The sequence below is a fragment of the Giraffa tippelskirchi genome, chromosome 7 (assembly GCF_054371585.1).
Source record: "Giraffa tippelskirchi isolate mGirTip1 chromosome 7, T2T-mGirTip1v1.2.pri, whole genome shotgun sequence".
NCBI classification, from domain to species: Eukaryota; Metazoa; Chordata; class Mammalia; order Artiodactyla; family Giraffidae; genus Giraffa; species Giraffa tippelskirchi.
The window spans coordinates 57,161,332-57,171,668 of record NC_137281.1 but is presented as its reverse complement, the minus strand read 5'-3'; positions in this window follow the sequence as shown (position 1 = coordinate 57,171,668).

Here is a 10,337-nt window from a genome sequence, read left to right as displayed (position 1 = left end):
TTCAAGAATGTACAGCTTTATTATTTGTATAATATGTATTTTGTTCAGTATTGTTGAGGTTGCATTTCACTTCACTGCAGCAGAAGCAGAGTGTACATTCTGATTTGCTAATAATATATACATCTCCCTTTCTTTGAAGGAGAGCCTGTGAGGCTGAAATTTTCTTGAAAATGATCTAGTGAAGAAAAGATGATACCTATAAAACCACACACTCAATATTTGATGTTATTGAAATATTGTTAGAGACATGACTATACATATATACATATGTTTATAAGAAACACAAGTTAAGTAAAAGAAAAAAAATTAAGAAATAATAATTGTAACCTGACAGTGGACCTATATTCAATGACATGTCAATGGTGGTTCTTGTGCAAGAAAATTTTGACATTCCTAATTCAATCAGGGGATTCAATGATGTAAAAGAATTTCACAAGGACTTTGTAACTTAAAACGGCTCACATCACTTGGGAAACTTTTTGCAAATAAAGAGAATATAAATATAATGGATTTGAATAATACAATTTTTCTTTTAGTCTAAAGTGGACCCTGGGTAGCGTAATCTAAATATACAACAGATAACTACCAGAATTTAAAGTTGTCAAAACTAACATTTTTACCCTTTGGTAAATTCCATATCTATGAGATATGTTTTGAAATCTAAGCATGAATAAATTAAATCTCTCATTTGGGCTAAACACATAGTGACATCGAATACATTTATAATTATTAGGTGTTTTTTTCAAAGTTTTTAAAGAATGGTTTCTTCAGTTCAGTTCAGTTCAGTTCAGTCGCTCAGTCGTGTCCGACTCTTTGCGACCCCATGAATTGCAGCACGCCAGTCCTCCCTGTCCATCACCAACTCCCGGAGTTTACCCAAACCCATGTCCATAGAGACAGTGATGCCATCCAACCATCTCATCCTCTGTTGTCCTCTTCTCCTCCTGCCCCCAATCCTACCCAGCATTAGGGTCTTTTCCAATGAGTCAACTCTTCGCATGAGGTGGCCAAAGTATTGGAGTTTCAGCTTCAACATCAGTCCTTCCAATAAACACCGAGGATTGATCTCCTTTAGGATGGACTGGTTGGATCTCCTTGCAGTCCAAGGGACTCTCAAGAGTCTTCTCCAACACCACAGTTCAAAAGCATCAATTCTTCGGCGCTCAGCTTTCTTCACTGTCCAACTCTCACATCCATACATGACCACTGGAAAAACCATAGCCTTGACTAGACAGACTTTTGTTGGCAAAGTAATGTCTCTGCTTTTAAATATGCTAGATAGGTTGGCCATAACCTTCCTTCCAAAGAGTAAGCATCTTTTAATTTCATGGCTGCAATCACCATCAGTAGTGATTTTGGAGCCCCCCAAAATAAAGTCTGACACTGTTTCCACTGTTTCCCCGTCTATTTGCCATGAAGTGATGGGACCAGATGCCATGATCTTAGTTTTCTGAATGTTGAGCTTTAAGCCAACTTTTTCACTCTCCTCTTTCACTTTCATCAAGAGGCTCTTTAGTTCCTCTTCACTTTCTGCCATAAGGATGGTGTCATCTGCATATCTGAGGTTATTGATATTTCTCCCGGCAATCTTGACTCCAGCTTGTGTTTCTTCCAGCCCAGCGTTTCTCATGATGTACTCTGCATAGAAGTTAAATAAGCAGGGTGACAATATACAGCCTTGACGTACTCCTTTTCCTATTTGGAACCAGTCTGTTGTTCCATGTTCAGTTCTAACCATTGCTTCCTGACCTGTACTGGTTTCTCAAGAGACAGGTCAGATGGTCTGGTATTCCCATCTCTTTCAGAATTTTCCAGTTTCTTAGGTTTACTTTTTTTTCTTTTAATTAATTAATTTTTTATTGAAGGATAATTGCTTTACAGAATTTTGCTGTTTTCTTTAAAACTACTTTATTGAGGTATATAATCAGCATACATAAAGCTATATTATATTTAATGTATACAACTTAATACATTTTCTTGGATTTTGTTGCTGTTTAGTCACTCAGTTATGTCTGACTCTGCCACGATCCCCTGGATTATAGCCCTCTAGGCTCCTCTGTCCATGGGATTTCCCAGGCAAGAATACTGGAGTGAGTTGCCATTTCCCCCTCCACTGAATCTTCCTGACTCAGGGATTGAGCCCATGTCTCTTGCTTGGCAGGCAGATTCCTTACCACTGAGCCACCTGGGAAGCCTGTTTTTACATTAGTAATGATTTGACCCTTTTATTAAGTTTTCACTGTGTTATGGGAACTAGAAAATTTGCCTTAGTTGTTTTTCATACAATATTCATGACACTCTTGGAAGGCAGGTATAAATAATAAGTCTTAGAGAGATTTGGTGACTTGTTCAAATGGGTGAAAGAAGTAGAAATTCAAAAGCCTTGCTCTTGGTCTCATCCCCTCCACTGTTTCATTCAAGTGGGCCACAGTGCTCTCTGTTTTAACTGGGATCTATTTTATTTTTAGGCCATTTTTCTTTTCTTTTCTCATATACAAACTACTTAATTTTTACTTATTTATTTATTTTCTTATATAAAAATGTGAACTAGAGTATCACACTAATTTGTATTAGAGGATTATTGGTTACAGAGGAATATTGTCTGTGAGCACTCTTGGTGGTTATTTCAGGTGGTTGAGTTCACTTTTCATCCATAAAATACACAGAGACATTTTAACTCTTCTGAGATTTTACAATCTAAAATTTTAATGCACATAGTTTCTGTAAATTTTGAAGGAAAAGTGCTTTTAAATGTCTTTAGTGGAAAAATCAGGTGCTGAAATATTGGCATGTTATAAAAACTTTACCCAGCCTTTGCAAACATCTAGCCTTTTTGACGTATGGATGGAAATGTTGTATACATGCATTGTCCAGCATGGCAGCCGCTGTTGAGCGCTTGAAATGCAGATAGTGCGGCAGGGCACCAGGCTCTAATAGTAACACGGCTAGTAGGTGCCGTGTTGAACAAGAGGTCAAAATGAAATGGCTTCAAGCATCCATGCCCCTCATAGGGCTGACTGCCCACACTGTTCAGACAGCACGCAGAAATTCAGCTAGTCTCTTTAAGAAAACAAGAGAACTCTGTTACTGCACTCTTTCTGTTTCTTGCCTCTGTAGAGATGGCACCATTATCATGTTTGCAAACTAACGACCAGTTTTACTTGTAGGAGATTAACCCCAGCTATCCTCACTCTTCTGTAACAGTGGTTTTTCTGCCTGACAGTTGGGGAACTGCTCCCTGAAGACACTTTTGGCTCAACAGCTGCTGGGCACAGAACCTGCCGCGCTTTGTGGGTCTGACGATCTAGGTGGTGGGTGGATTTGATTTTCCTGGACCTGCCGGAGGACAAAATTGTTTCTGCTTCATTATCCTAAGAAATGGAAACTTTTCAGGAGGCAGTCTAGAGTTCTAAAACAGAAATATTGGTGGCTATAAAAAATATTCAAGCTTCTTATCTATGGAATCCTTTGTTTTCTATAGTAACTGTGTTCCCTATGTTTATAACATTTCACTATAAAGATATCACAAATGTAGGCATGACATTTCTGAATGCTATGTATTCCTACTGGGATAAGCTTTTTCTATCAGAGAAATAAAACTCTGATTGCTGTAGTCACAAGGTTTTACCAAGACAAAACTGTACGGAAAGCAAATACATCTTTGACACATAATTATCTTTTTCTGCATCCTCTCCTTCCCCCACCACATCTATTCTTTATTCTGGTTTTTTCCCCTTTTCTGTCTAACCCTCTTGAATTGGTGATATTTTCCCTCTTCTAAATCATGGTTGGTTCCTAGGAAAGGGGCTGAAATTCAGATGAGGATGATCAAAAACAGTCTTACCTTTTTAGTATACTTGAATTTTAAGCACAATGTTATGTCTGTTTAAGAAACTGAGTATTTTGTCTTATGCTAAACATATTTAAAATAATTTGATGCAATCAAGGGTTTACTTCCTAGCTCCTGAAATCTCACCCCAATTTTGGGTACATAAAGTTCTTATGTGTAAAGTTAATCCTGATTTATGGTACCTTAATCTTTCTAAATTAATGAAGACATCTAAATTAGGAAAGAACATATATGGAAAATGCATCAGTGGATATTGGTGTCATGATACCTTATGATGTTAAATCAGACATGATAAGTCACATTAATGGAATGTACTTTTGATACAGTCACCTGATGGCTCAGATGGTAAAGAATCTTCCTGCAATGCAGGACACCTGGGTTCAATCCCTGGCTCAGGAAGATCCCTTGGAGAAGGGAACGGCTACTCACCCCAATATTCTTGGAGAAGGAAATGGCAACCCACTCTGATATTCTTACCTGAAGAGGTCCATGGACAGAGGAGCCTGGTGGGCTATAGTCCATGGGGTTGCAAAGAGTCAGACATAACTGAGAGACTTTCACTTACTCACTTTTGATATAATGCCTTAGGAAAGCATCACTACGAACAAAGCTAGTAGAGGTGATGGAATTCCAGCTGAGCTATTTCAAATCTTAAAAGATGATGCTATGAAAGTGCTGCACTCAATATGCCAGCAAATTTGGAAAACTCAGCAGTGGCCACAGGACTGGAAAAGGTCAGTTTTCATTCCAATCCCAAAGAAAGGTAATGCGAAAGTATGCTCAAAGTACTGCACAACTGCACTCATCTCCCACGCTAGTAAAGTAATGCTCAAAATTCTCCAAGCTTGGCATCAACAGTATGGAACCGAGAACTTCCAGGTGTTCAAGCTGGATTTAGAAAAGGCAGAAGAACCAGAGAACAAATTGCCAACATCCACTGGATCATCAAAAAAGCAAGAGAGTTCCAAAAAAACATCTATTTCTGCTTTATTGACTATGCCAAAGCCTTTGACTGTGGATTACAACTGTAGAAAATTCTTAAAGAGATGGGAATGCCAGATCACCTTATTTGCCTCCTAAGAAAACTGTATGCAGGTCACGAAGCAATAGTTAGAACTGGACATGGAACAACAGACTGGTTCCAAATTGGGAAAGGAGTATGTCAAGGCTGTATATTGTCACCCTGCTTATTTAACTTATATGCAGAGTACATCATGAGAAATGCCGGGCTAGATGAAGCACAAGCTGGAATCAAGATTGCCGGGAGAAATATCAATAACCTCAGATATGCAGATGACACCATCCTTATGGGAGACAGTGAAGAGGAACTAAAGAGCCTCTTGATGAAGGTGAAAGAGGAGAGTGAAAAAGCTGGCTTAAAACTCAACACTTAGAAAACAAAGATCATGGCATCTGGTCCCATCACTTCATGGCAAACAGATGGGGAAACAATAGAAACAGTGACAGACTTTATTTTCTTGGGCTCCAAAATCACTGCTGATGGTGACTACAGCCATGAAATTAAAAGATGCTTGCTCCCTGGAACAAAAGCTATGACTAACCAAAAAAGCATATTAAAAAGCAGAGACATTACTTTGCCGACAAAGGTCCGTCTAGTCAAAGCTATGGTTTTTCCAGTGGTCATGTATGGTTGTGAGACTTGGACCATAAAGAAGGCTGAGCACTGAAGAATTGATGCTTTTGAACTGTGGTGTTGGAGAAGACTCTTGAGAGTCCCTTGCACTGCAAGGAGATCAAACCAGTCAATCCTTAAGGAGATCAGTCCTGGGTGTTCATTGGAAGGGCTGATGCTGAAGCTTCAGTAGTTTGGTCACTTGATGCAAAGAACTGACTCATTAGCAACTACCGTGATGCTGGGGAAGATTGAAGGCAGGAGGAGAAGGGGACGACAGAGGATGAGATGGTTGGATGGCATCACCAACTCAATGGACATGAGTTTGAGCAAGCTCTGGGAGTTGGTGATGGACAGGGAAGCCTGGTGTGCTGGAGCCACGGGTTGCAGAGTTGGACATGCCTGAGTGACTGAACTGAACTGACTGAATGGGAATGGCACTTTACCTCCACAGTCTTCCCTTGGCCATCATCCCAGTTTAATCATGAGAAAAGTAGCAGACAAATTCCAATACAAGACATTGTACAGAATAACTGACCAGCACGCCTCAAAACTGTTAAAATAATAAAAAAGAAGTAAAGCTTTGGGCCAAAAGTATCCTAAGGAAGCACAAATAGTAAATGTAATGCAGTGTCCTTGATGGGATCCTACAATATGTAAAGTACATTAGGAAACACAAAGGGGGGTCTGAGTAAGATATGACCTTTTAGCTAATGATAATATACTAGTGTTGACTCATTAGTCATAACAAATGTACCAAACTGATATAAGATATCAACAATAGAAGAAACTATGTGTGTGTGTGGGGGTTATAAATGGGAGCTTTCTGTTCTTTGTAATTTCTCTATAAATCTAAAAGTTTTTAAATTAAAATTCATTTTTATTAAAATACTTAACATGTTAAAATAAATTTAAATATTTAAGAAATATTCAAAAATTTTTAAAAATAAAATTTAAAATTGACTTTCAAGTCATTAATGACATCACACTCACTGTACTATATTTTAATCAGAATGATATCTGAAAATTCTAAATGCTTTTTTTTGAAAACTATTATACTTCATACTTTAAATCTTGTTGCATTATGCAAACTATGTATAGAGATGCATATGTATAATTTCTGAGGAGAGTGTCCAGTGTTGCCTATAATTTTTACCTTTATTTGCAATGTGTCTTTATTATGTAAGAGTTGTGTCAGGTGAGATATTAATAGGAAAAGTCCACTGCTAGAGCTCTGGGTATTTGCAGAGTTGCAAAACTCAGTATGTATGTTATTATCAAAGTCATCAGTTAAGCTATTTGTAACACACTGATTAAAAGAGAAAACAAAATCGTAATAGGGCAGTATAAAGGTCACTTCTGAAAAGTGCATTTATGTTACACAGTGTTGAGGCCCTTAGCTGAAAATATAATACAAAATAAACGTAAGTATCACTAATAAAATATTAACTTAATGAAGCTTCGATCCTAACCATGACAACAATGAATAGTTTTTGTATGTTGGCTGTTATGGCAAAGAAAACATTGTTTATAGTCAGTATAAATATATTTGGGAAGGGGCTTTTGGGAATAACGTTCTTTCCTCATAAATAGGTTTCTGAGGCCAGTTTCCACATGTGTGAGGTCCCCCACAGCAACAAGCAATTCTCAGACACCAGCAGCGTCCAGAGACAGCGTCAGCTTCCTCAGGCTGAGGCTTCAGTCCTGCGAGACTGTCACCCTGCCCCCACCTCAGACTTCAGTCTGAGTCCAGGTTGTTACCAGTGCTTCTGACTGACCATCTGTAAATCAGAGCTTTCCAGGGCCCCCTCCTTGGGTTCAGTTAATTTGCTAGGGTGATTCCCAGAACTCAGAAATATTTAACTTACTAGGCCAATGGTTTACTATACCAGGATTTAACTCAGGAACAATCAGATGGAAGAGCTACATAGAGCAAGGTAAGGGGAGGGGCGTGGAGCTTCCATGCCCCTACGGGGAGTACCACCATCCTTCAACTCTCCAAGTGTTCACCAACCTAGAAGCTCTCAGACAGCTGTCCTTTTGTATGCTTATGGAAGCTTTAATTACGTAGGCATGCTTGATTCAACCTCCAGTCCCCATCCTTAGAAGTCACCTCGTTCACATATCACAAGACATTTTTAACACTGTCAACACAAGAGATTCTAGGAGTTTGGGGAGCTCTTGAGCCAGGAACCAAGGAAGTGGACCAAACGAATATAAGAAAAATACACTCGGTCATTCAGATGACCAAAACACATTTCTCATGAATCTCAAAAAGAATCAATTTTGAGTAGTCACATCAACAAAACTGCAGAGCCCAGCCTCTCCTCCCTGCAGGGAGACACCCGCAAACCAACTGCCTTTGTAAGAAATCCAAAAACCAGGTAAGAGGTTCAGGTACCAGATAACACAGTTCACATGAATAAGGGAAACGAAGGAGTTGCATCTTAATCTCTTTTCACTCTTTTGATGTGACTTTGTTCCTCTGTGACTTGATGATCCTTTTTTCAGTTTGAAGTACAGTCCAGGAGCCTCTGTGCACACTGTGATGGGACACACAGTTCTCTGACCAGTTGAACCAAAAGGAAATTGAAAGCCTTACTTTACAAAGTCTAACATTTTAGTTTGATTTATAACGCTTTCCCAGGCAGGGTCTGGCCCATAATATACATACGTCAAACCTGAAGCACCAGCAGTTGTTTTTATCTGAATCAGTGGAAAATATAACCACAAATGTATACACAGGGAGAAATGATTTGTGACATCTGAATCAGCAGTACAGTAATGTGCAAAATTAGGTCTCTACGCTTTTCTGATTTTTTCCCATTCAGACTCATTGGCTTTTTTTTTTTTTCCCCTCCTGACATTAAGCACCACTCTGGAAGGAATGGAGAAAAAAAAAGCACAAATCAGTAGGTCTTGGTGAACAGCCCTTTTCTGCCACCAATGAGTCATGTCCCTCTAGCAAGTCATAATCCTCTCATCAGATTTATCATCTGTGCAAAGAAAGCTGTAATAATATAGTGATTACAGGAGCAATATTGATTGTCTGACTCTCAGAGGCTTTTGCTTCAGAAGCATTGTCTCAGCCATGAGGCTGATACTCTACTTATCCTTGGTTCACAGATGAGGAGACCAAGAATGAGGAACAATATACAGCTTGCTCAAGGGCAGGCTTGAAGCGGGGCTACCAGACTCCAACACTGCCTGCTCAAACCACTCCTCTGAACAGTCAGCGTGCAGACAGCTAAGGCCAGGAGTGATTTCGGACCCACCAAGTGCCAGGAGCTCAGTGAGGGGTTGTCACAAATTATATCAGAATGACTCTGAGCCATTATTCTCTTATCTTTTTAAAAAAAGGAAGTCGAAGAGTGATCAGAACCACAGTGAAAGCTGAATTCACATCTGGGCTTCTTGGTTTATAATGTCTAAACTCTCTCCACTGCATCATGCACTCAGTGTGGCTCTCTCCCCTCTGAGGCCATCAGGCAGGGTCTGGGGGTGCAGTGGCTCAAAATGCCTGAGTGTTTTATTCAGTGCCAGCCTCCAATTCATTCTATTACCATAGTCCATTGATACAGAAAAATCCATATTTAATGGCTGCTATGAAACTTTACACTTTGTCCTAAAGAAGTGATTATTGCCAGGAAATGTCCAGTTATTTTTAATGTTTGATATGTGTAGTGATCCTTTTAAAATGTATTCTCTAATTTATTTTATGGGAACAATTAAGTATAAAGTTTTAGTAGAAAAACAACTTTTCTCTTCTGGAGAGTCAGACCCATTCCCCTGTGTGGAGTCATTGAAGGAAATGATTTTAGAGCTTTGTGGACCAGAATGCCGAGCCTACTCTTTGTAGCACTTTGGACAGACGGCTGAACTTCACTGAGGCTCAGTCTGTTTGTCTGTTAAGTGGGTACAATGATATTTCCCTCAAAGATTGCTATAATAATTTGATTAGATAATAAGTGGCAGATATGTTCAACATATATTTAATCCCTTTGATAATTACTTAACAAAAATCATCCATTTATATCTGCTTTGGCTTAACATGCTATGTTTGAAAATAATAAAACCAGGGATATTGGTCTAGCAATACAGAGTAAACACTTAAGCAACGACCTTTTTTTTCCACTGCTGTTTTTTTGTTTTTTTTTTTTAACAGACTTCAGGTTTTCACTGGCACTGGCAGAGTTCAGGAAGGAGTTATACTCTTATGTGAGGGGCAGCAAGTCCTCAAATGAGAGCAGTAAAACCGGGGTCAGAAAAACGAAAGCCAGTCCTAGGTGCTTCTCTTACTAACTCTATGATCTCCTCAAATCATTTAAATTCCTGTTCTTGTTTTCTCATCTACAAGATAGAAACATTAAAAATACCTGTTCTGCTTTGTTTGGAGGCAAGAGCTATCTCTTATGGTTATACCGGAGACGACTTCTCTCATTTCCCCCTTATTTCATTCATTTCATAGCAAGGTTGCTGCTGCTGAGTGCTTGTGTTTCTTCTTATTTGTTATCACCAAGAAGTGCTTGAGAACCTCAGGATTCCCATTCTGATAAAATTTAGCACATTCTAAGTTAAATATCTTGACATTTATTTTAAAGAGATTATTTATCTTTCTATCACCCATGCAATACACTTATTATGTGATATTAACTTCATTACTTAAATATTTTAATATTCTGTTCAAGAACTGGCAGTATCCGTGGATCAGCCATTAGAAGAATAATTTTTCTGTAGTTGGTGATCCTGTGAATTCAACTTTACTCCTCTGTCCTCTAGACCATTTGAAAACATCTTTATATTGTTTAGGAGGTTTGGTATAAGTGTGTTGTGTGTGTGTGTGTCTTTGGGGGG